The sequence below is a fragment of the Rhynchophorus ferrugineus genome, unplaced genomic scaffold (genome assembly GCF_030347505.1).
Source record: "Rhynchophorus ferrugineus isolate W39M unplaced genomic scaffold, kcgeb_rfMv2 rfM434, whole genome shotgun sequence".
In the NCBI taxonomy this organism is placed as follows: Eukaryota; Metazoa; Arthropoda; class Insecta; order Coleoptera; family Curculionidae; genus Rhynchophorus; species Rhynchophorus ferrugineus.
Window position 1 is genome coordinate 1 of NW_027473011.1, and position 10000 is coordinate 10000.

The 10000-nt window shown below is 42.6% G+C and overlaps 2 non-coding genes across 2 annotated transcripts; both read left to right on the forward strand.

The window, feature by feature from the left end:
• The first annotated feature begins 6885 nt into the window (after window positions 1–6885).
• LOC143205994 (small subunit ribosomal RNA) lies at window positions 6886–8874 on the forward strand. Its single transcript, XR_013008038.1, has one exon. It is a non-coding gene; the product is annotated as a small subunit ribosomal RNA (ribosomal RNA).
• Window positions 8875–9582: 708 nt separating this feature from the next.
• Window positions 9583–9737, forward strand: LOC143205988 (5.8S ribosomal RNA). The gene has a single exon (XR_013008034.1). It is a non-coding gene; the product is annotated as a 5.8S ribosomal RNA (ribosomal RNA).
• The last annotated feature ends 263 nt before the right edge of the window (window positions 9738–10000 follow it).

Here is a 10000-nt window from a genome sequence, read left to right on the forward strand (position 1 = left end):
CTAATTTATGAAGAAACCAGAGGTGTATTAAAAGTATTTTTGGAAAACGTTATCAGAGACGCCGTCACTTATACCGAACACGCCAAAAGGAAAACCGTTACTGCCATGGATGTAGTATACGCCCTCAAACGCCAAGGACGAACCCTATACGGATTTGGCGGTTAAATAAAGTATTATATATGCTGACCAATTAAAACAGAACAACGTATCTATTCAACTAAAGAAAACAACGGTTCTTTTCAGAGCCACAAATTTACTAGCATAAAAAAAGAAATTTATTATTCGAAAATGGACTAAGATGACGTTAAATTTTATTAAATATCTGCTCCTTTCATCTAAGATTTACTTGTAAAGTAACAAATATACTGCATTATAATAGACGATCGTAATATAAAAAGATAGATAAAGTTTAAAATAAGATTTCATAATAAATGTTAGGTTAATGACAAGAATGTAAATGATGGTGAACAATCGAATACCGAATCTTCGTTGAAGCTTTAATATAGTTTTCCTTTAGAGAGAAAATACTCCGAGATAAACTTCGCGTCGATGAGCTTGGAGAATCCTTAAGATTTCAAAGAAGGTACGGTAGTTCTACGCACGTATGTATGGAGATCGCGTTCCATGTATTTATTGACTTTAGATAACTATTTATGAAAACAGATTTCAACTAAAGAAGCAAAATATACTATAATATATATGAGCATTGTATCGATACAGAAGGGTTTGACACGATATTCTTATAGACGTCTCGATATCGTTGCTCACCCGATACGTTCGATTGTAACCCAGAGTTCGGATGGTGTTAAGAAACCGTTAAATAAGAAGTATATTAGTATAGGATCGGTTAATTTTCATGTCATTGTTTTCTTACAGTTAATTCGACAACGGTACGTTTCGATATAGATTCGTTTTGGACAACGAACAATCTGTACCGCATCAATTAGGAATAATATGTCTCGTTTCTCCAATAATAGCATTAGATCTGTACGGAATTGCATTTATATCAAAAGACGATATATCGGGGGACGTAGATTTGAAAAGATATATTTTCATAGTTATAACCGAAAGTCTATAACTCGAATGTAAATTGGTAGTTTCGACGGAATCGAGAGCAACGCTTGATTTTGTGCTTCCTTCTAAGACGATAGTCAACGTAAAATTTATTGGTAAAGTTTGCTACTTCTACTACGTTTTATCTTTTAACGCCTCGAACATAAATCGTATGATATTCTAAAGGATTTATGTATTTAATATGAGAAATAAGTAAACGGTTCCAAGCTCGATGAACGTTTCGACGAAGCCGGAATATGGAACGTCGTTCGCGCTCGACCGTTCAGTCCTCCGTTCGGCTCATATCATATAGGGTACGCATTAAATGAGAGCGACCGTCAGACAGTTAAAATACGCGAACGAGAAGCATACGCACGTACGTAACTTTGTCAAACGAATCGTGATTAGAACGTTCTTATAAGAAAATTAAGAAATTATATCAGAATGTCGGACGTCGATATTAGCGGACAAGCGGTTTCTCCTTCGTCGAATCAAGGGAGTGGAGGAAATTCCGCCGCCGTTGTTAACGCATCGTCAACAGGCACACCGGCCGGGTCGAATTCATCTTCGGTGTCGGCTACGGGAGCCGCATCAGCTACAGCCGGTAGCGCAGGTTCGTCTGCAGGAGGGAAGAAAGAAAAATCCACTTCGAGCAAGGCGAAGAGTTCTAAATCGAAAGTTAGTCATCCTCCGATCGCTGATATGGTAACGAGTGCAATTAAAGGATTGAAAGAGAAAGGCGGAACTTCCTTCAGAGCTATTAAAAAATACATAGCGGCCAATTACAAAGTGGATGCTGACAAATTATCGCCCTTTATAAAGAAATATATAAAGACGTGGATCGCTTCGGGTGTTTTGGTACAAACGAAGGGCAAAGGAGCTTCCGGATCATTTAAATTAGCGGCTTCGGCACGTAAAGCAGGAGGTACGACAGCCGCAGGTACGAAGAAAAGAAAAACGGCCACTGCCAAAACCGGACAGAAAAATAAACGAAAACCAGTAGGAGGTGCCGCGACAGCTACGACAGCCGGTGGTAAAAAAGCGTCTGCCAAAAAAACCTCAGAGAAAACGGAAAAAAAGACGACCGCCGCCTCCGCCTCAACTAAGAAAACCACAGCTAAAAGTAAGAAAGGTGAATCTGCAACTTTGGCCGAGAAAAAAGCTTCTGCCAAAAAAGCCGTCGAAAAGAAAACAGGAAAGAAATCTACCGCCGCCACGACTACGTCCGCTTCCAATGCCGCCGCTAATAGTTCATCTTCGAAAGCAGCAAAAAGCAACACGGCCGCAAGATCCCCGAAATCGCCTTCCAAAGCGAAAAAATCTAATAAAGCCGGACCTACGAAAAAGCCCAAGGCGCCTAAACCGAAAAGTGCTAAGACGACGACCTCAACTGTTCGTGTTGCCGCTGGTGAAGGTGCGAAAACTAAAAAACCAGTATCACCAAAGAAAAAGAAATAAAACTATTTCTACTACGTATGACGATATATTAAACAGGCGACACATTTCATCGTCAGATCAAGAAGACACGGAGTTGAAAATTACAAATATCCCGACACTCCTGGACGTGCTACGACTTCCCTAAAAAATACGTTCGTCCAAGACCGTATTTTTTTAATAGAAAAAAAACGGTTCTTTTCAGAACCACAATATAACTTTATAAAAGAAAGAATATTTATATAATTTATTTATTATCTTATTATTACTTAAATGATTATTTTCTAGATAGAGCCGTAACTAATTAGGGAACCGATCGATCGATACTCTAAAACAGTAATAAAGGAATATTCAGTACAGATCAGATTATTTATAAATTTTCTAGTTAATATTTATTCTTTAATAAGAACGCGTATTCTAACTTCTTTTTTATACGATTTTGTTGGCCCTGAAAAGGACCGATATTAAAGGGCGTATGCAAAACTTTAAACGGTTTGCGTTATCTATTTGGTTTTGCTGTCTGTCTTTTTAGGCAATAATACTGCTTGAATGTTAGGCAAGACGCCGCCCTGGGCAATAGTAACGCCAGATAACAGTTTATTCAATTCCTCGTCGTTTCTGATGGCCAATTGTAAATGCCTAGGGATAATCCTTGTTTTCTTGTTGTCTCTAGCGGCGTTACCCGCCAACTCGAGAACTTCGGCCGCCAGATATTCCATTACGGCAGCTAAGTAAACGGGAGCACCGGCCCCTACGCGTTCGGCATAATTTCCTTTCCTTAGAAGTCGGTGAATACGACCGACAGGAAATTGTAATCCCGCACGATTGGAACGAGACTTCGCCTTTCCCTTCACTTTTCCGCCTTTACCACGTCCGGACATGTTAATCTCGATCGTTGTTAGATACTGCTCACCTTTAAATCAAAAACGGTACTGGAAATTTCTTACAGATCGGCCTGGAATTTTGTCCGCGAGCCAAACTCGTTATATCATACGCGACCAATCAGACTCTAACTCGGGCTATGGGCGGGGCTTAGAAGTGTTCCTTCGAATGTTATAAGTTCTAGAATTAAAGGCATTTTTTTAGTTAAGTACTCTTTGAGGTACGTGAGACGTCGGGATTTTTATTTCGAAATGCCACCGAAGACAAGCGGTAAGGCGGCCAAGAAAGCCGGAAAAGCCCAGAAAAATATCTCTAAGAGCGACAAGAAAAAGAAGCGCAGGAGGAAGGAAAGCTATGCGATTTACATATACAAAGTTTTAAAGCAGGTTCATCCCGATACGGGTATCTCCAGCAAGGCCATGTCGATCATGAATTCTTTCGTGAACGATATATTCGAAAGGATAGCCGCCGAAGCGTCGCGTCTCGCCCATTACAATAAGAGATCAACGATCACGAGCAGAGAAATCCAAACCGCCGTTAGGTTATTGTTACCCGGTGAGTTGGCTAAGCACGCCGTTAGCGAAGGTACCAAAGCAGTCACCAAATATACCAGTTCTAAGTAAATTAATTCACATACCTATGTGTGTTTCAATATACTACTTACCTGCAAAATCGGTTCTTTTCAGAACCACAATTGGATATACATTTTAAAAAATGAAATGTTAAACAGTAGCTGACATTTTATAAAAACAGAATTTTCAGATATATATATATATATTGTAGTTATTGTATTGAATTATATTATATCATTATAATCTGTTATATAGTAAGTATATAGAATAAGTTTTGTAAAAATGGTACGGCCCGAGATTGTTATTTAAAAATAAGGTAAAGTATTTCTGGAGTGACTTCGAAAATATGTGTATTCATTTTTATTACGTTTATGACTATATGATAATTAATTTATTTTTCCTAACTGTGGCTAATTGTGGATTGTGGCTAATTTCTACACGATAAGTATTAATCACGGGAACGTCTCGAAATGAACAAATAGGAACTGTAATTAATCAAGAATTTAGAATGGAACTATCGTCCTAATATAATGAGGATCGTCAAAGAGAAGATACTTTTTTTTTCGTTTACTAGGTTGACCTTGCTTGGGGACAGTGGAACTCAGTGGAAAATCGCTGATGGTGGGTGAGGAGGATAGGCCTGTGGTCAGAATCGATATCTTGGAGTACTTGCAGGTCAGAGGCTTGATTCGAATTTTGATAGATAAAAAAGTCAATTATTGTCGGTCGATTGGAGGAGTAGTGAGTTGGTTCGCTTGGAGCAATAAGCCCAAGTTCCAACTCATCTATTATCCCGGCCGATAGTAATTCTTCCAATAGCTGTGTGGTTGATGGCGTTGAAAATGGCCTGAAAATCTCCTTGGTCATCTGAATATGTTCCGAAGAGTATTTCGCCAATGGAGATCGGGTTCGTGTTCTAGTGGAATCCAGACCAGCCAGACGACTGTTATCTTGAGTTCCCCGTACATGAGTGGGGGGAGGAATTGGTCTTTTGGGTTTGGTTGTTTTTGGAGTAGGTCGGCACTTGCATCCCGAGTAATTTGCGGTGTATGGTTCTCAACAGTTGGTGCATTTCGGCGGGGAATTTCTGTCTTTGGGACTTGACGTAGGCCGGAGTGGCTTTACAGTTGGCCGATGAATGACCGTAGAATTGGCAGTTAAAACGTTGAACGCGCCTGCCGTTGCCGCGCTGGGCTTGGACTTTTACCACCTGATTCATTAGGCGGTCGACCGCGAAGATACGGCGTTCCTCTCGAGGAACCGACCAACATGGATTGGATTGAAACCGAGCTTCATGAGCGCGGTTCGGACTTCGAGTTACCATTACGTCGAGAGAGAAATATAATATATTAGCTGACCCCGCAGACACTCCGTACCCTGTACTCAATGGATAAATAAAGGATTCATTCTATCAAATTCTTCGTTCAAATCACTTTCGAATCATCCTTAGGAACATTCTGATATCGGAAAACCTTATCCGTAGTCGATAAACGATATCTAACGGATGAATTATAGAAAATGGCCAATAAGCGGCAAATATCCGATCGTAAGGGTGCACCATCGTTTCGGCGAATCATTCTTTTGGAATCTTACGTTCTACAAGCAAAACATTTATTCATAGGTATATACCGATAATAACGAACGGGCCGACGTAACAACCTAAAATGTCCTGAAATACGTGAGAACAGTTTTACTCCGATCGCCGTATCGATATGTGACAGTATCCATCCTATGAAGGATCTTTACATTCTACTAGCATAATTTTATGGATCGGAATTTTCCGACTTTTAAAGAACGTGATCGGCAGTCTAGAAACGGCCTGAGGACGTATTAACACGAGAGGTTAAAATTATTGCTTTAGAAGTTCACGTTGTCTAAAGCTAAAGTTTATTCATCGGAACATTCCGATAATAACGAGAACGGGCAGACGTAAAAACGAAAAATTTGCGCAACGTCCGTATAAACGATCTGTTCTAAAACACCCATACATTTCCGATAGCTGGCGAGAGACCCGCGCTTAAATCGTGTGCGCTTCTACGTGGGGCGATACGAGAGACGGATACGACGGGTCGGGTCGACCGGCGCTGTGACACTTTTACCGAGTGGCTTTTGATCAGCGAAGGTGGTATTACATATTATATGTTAATATATAAGATCCGAACCGTATTTTTTTATTTATCTAAATAAAAAGCGTATTTCGTCGTGTTATTATATATTCGTAACGCTCTCGCGATTTTGTATCGTCGTTTCGTTGTTCTTCCTGGTCGGTTTTTTTCGATATATCGGGAAGCGTACGACGACGACGACGGTATCACTGCGAGATCGCGAATTCGGCGGGAACATTCGGCTTCGTTAGAAGAAGATGATCCACGATTCATATGCGATTGGAATTATTATTTTTATGGACGTATCGGTTTTTCATCGGAACGTTCATAAAACAGCAACACATTTTGCGATAGCTCTCTGCTCTCCGAGCGAGAATAAAATAAAAAATCACGAAACGTTTCTCGTACGAGGTTTCCTTGTCGCTTTATATATTTCTATCTAGCGAAGGGTTCGGAGAGAATGTTTTTCGAGGTCTTATAAACGCCGAACGATATTTTGCGGCATCCAATTTTCGACGTAGTCGACGATCGTCGTCGATAATCGAGATAATTGGGTGCCTAGTCGATCGGTTGTGTATAAAAAAAACAAAAGATGTGTCTAAGATGATGATATCGTTTTGTTTTATTAGACAACTAATATTAAAATGTAAGAGCGTGGCGCCTCGGACCGGTTTTTCCGTCGTCTAGGCGCGCTATCATGCACCTCCTTTTTATTAGTCGTCGATATATATTATATATCGTCGTCTTACGCACACGTTTCTTTATAAGTCAAACTTATAAAATAAACTGTGTCTGTATTTGTTTTATCTGCTTCGTGTCGATAAAATAATAAGAACAGTTCCCTGGTTGATCCTGCCAGTAGTCATATGCTTGTCTCAAAGATTAAGCCATGCATGTCTCAGTACATACCGAATTAAGGTGAAACCGCGAAAGGCTCATTAAATCAGTTATGGTTCCTTAGATCGTACCCACAATTACTTGGATAACTGTGGTAATTCTAGAGCTAATACATGCAAACAGAGCTCCGACCAGAGATGGAAGGAGTGCTTTTATTAGATCAAAACCAATCGGTTTCGGGTTCGCGCTCGTCATCGTACAACTTGGTGACTCTGAATAACTTTAAGCTGATCGCACGGTCTCGCACCGGCGACACATCTTTCAAATGTCTGCCTTATCAACTGTCGATGGTAGGTTCTGCGCCTACCATGGTCGTAACGGGTAACGGGGAATCAGGGTTCGATTCCGGAGAGGGAGCCTGAGAAACGGCTACCACATCCAAGGAAGGCAGCAGGCGCGCAAATTACCCACTCCCGGCACGGGGAGGTAGTGACGAAAAATAACGATACGGGACTCATCCGAGGCCCCGTAATCGGAATGAGTACACTCTAAACCCTTTAACGAGGATCAATTGGAGGGCCAGTCTGGTGCCAGCAGCCGCGGTAATTCCAGCTCCAATAGCGTATATTAAAGTTGTTGCGGTTAAAAAGCTCGTAGTCGAATTTGTGTCTCGCGCCGCCGGTTCATCGTTCGCGGTGTTAACTGGCGTGTTTTTCGCGAGACGTCCTGCCGGTGGGCTTAGTCGTGTCGCGTCGCCGTCGCGCGTGCGTTTCGGCGTGCGTGTTGTGCGCGTCGTGGTTACGACGGCCCAACTCAATCCTGCCGCGGTGCTCTTTACTGAGTGTCGAGGTGGGCCGGCACGTTTACTTTGAACAAATTAGAGTGCTCAAAGCAGGCTAAAATTTCGCCTGAATACTGTATGCATGGAATAATGGAATAGGACCTCGGTTCTATTTTGTTGGTTTTCGGAACCCCGAGGTAATGATTAATAGGAACGGATGGGGGCATTCGTATTGCGACGTTAGAGGTGAAATTCTTGGATCGTCGCAAGACGAACAGAAGCGAAAGCATTTGCCAAAAACGCTTTCATTGATCAAGAACGAAAGTTAGAGGTTCGAAGGCGATCAGATACCGCCCTAGTTCTAACCTTAAACGATGCCAGCTAGCGATCCGTCGACGTTCCCTAATATGACTCGACGGGCAGCTTCCGGGAAACCAAAGCTTTTGGGTTCCGGGGGAAGTATGGTTGCAAAGCTGAAACTTAAAGGAATTGACGGAAGGGCACCACCAGGAGTGGAGCCTGCGGCTTAATTTGACTCAACACGGGAAACCTCACCAGGCCCGGACACCGGAAGGATTGACAGATTGAGAGCTCTTTCTTGATTCGGTGGGTGGTGGTGCATGGCCGTTCTTAGTTGGTGGAGCGATTTGTCTGGTTAATTCCGATAACGAACGAGACTCTAGCCTGCTAACTAGGCGCTTTTTGACATCCTAAAGGCCCGCCGGCCGCGTTGCTTTCGGGTTTCGCGGTTCGTGCGCGGTTTTTACTGTCGGCGTACAAACTATTCTTCTTAGAGGGACAGGCGGCTTCTAGCCGCACGAGATTGAGCAATAACAGGTCTGTGATGCCCTTAGATGTTCTGGGCCGCACGCGCGCTACACTGAAGGAATCAGCGTGTCTTCCCTGGCCGAGCGGCCCGGGTAACCCGCTGAACCTCCTTCGTGCTAGGGATTGGGGCTTGCAATTGTTCCCCATGAACGAGGAATTCCCAGTAAGCGCGAGTCATAAGCTCGCGTTGATTACGTCCCTGCCCTTTGTACACACCGCCCGTCGCTACTACCGATTGAATGATTTAGTGAGGTCTTCGGATCGACACGCGATGGCGTTTCGGCGTCGTCGATGTGTAGGAAAAGATGACCAAACTTGATCATTTAGAGGAAGTAAAAGTCGTAACAAGGTTTCCGTAGGTGAACCTGCGGAAGGATCATTACAGTGTGTTGTTATGCCTATATATATATAATAGGTAAACGTACAAGTCTGTAAAAATCATTGTCGAACGTTAAAGAGCCATCTACGAAGTTCGGAAGTTCCGATCGAATTTCGACGTCGTCAACGTAGCTGTTTTCGGGTACCTATAATATATGGTTTTAAAAGATGTACGCCCGAAAGCGGAGATATATACGATGAAGATGTTGTTATATAGGACGACGAGTAATAATCGTCGGCCTACGACGGATTTCGTTATAAATGGACAAATCGAGCGCAAAATAAAACGATTTTGCCAATTATATTTCTAATCGACGTTTCGATCCTCATATCGACGAACATATACGATGATCGGTAATGTGATTAGTTTACGAAAATCTTATCACCCTTCGTTTGTTTCATTCCAAAAGGGTGAGATTTAGTTTACGAAAATATTGCCAAACTATGATCAGCGTATGCTCTTTTGTTGTCGTACGAGGTGAGACGACGAAAATTTACAACGAACGTCACCATTTCGAGTAGTCTGTCTCCGCTCCTCTCGTTGTGTGTAGTGGAGAAGACGAAAATAAACCGTAAGAGCGTTTTAAAGTCGACGGCGGCTGCGAAAGGGGCGCAAGCGCTGTCTATGACGTGAGCGCGCGTCGTCGTCGTCGTCGTCGTCTTATAATAGAAACGTTTCGATATGCGTTTAAAACCTAACTTAAAAAAAGATTACCCTAAACGGTGGATCACTTGGCTCGTGGGTCGATGAAGAACGCAGCTAATTGCGCGTCAACTTGTGAACTGCAGGACACATGAACATCGACATTTCGAACGCACATTGCGGTCCTGGGATCTCATACCCGGACCACTCCTGGCTGAGGGTCGTATCTCATTTCAAGACTGCTCGGATTTTCTTTGATCTTCGCGATCGACGAGAAATGTCTGAGCGTGCTGAGCGTATAAGCGCGATTCGATCGCGACGTTCTAAAACGTGACAGCGGACCCGTACGTGTGACCTAACTCTCTCGTACGGGTCGTACGAATATGAAAGGGATGAGACGTGTTTAAAACGGTCGTTCGCACGTTTTTGTGATAAACGTAGCGCGCACCATTAATACGATCGTCGTATCCGATAAAATTAGTTTTTA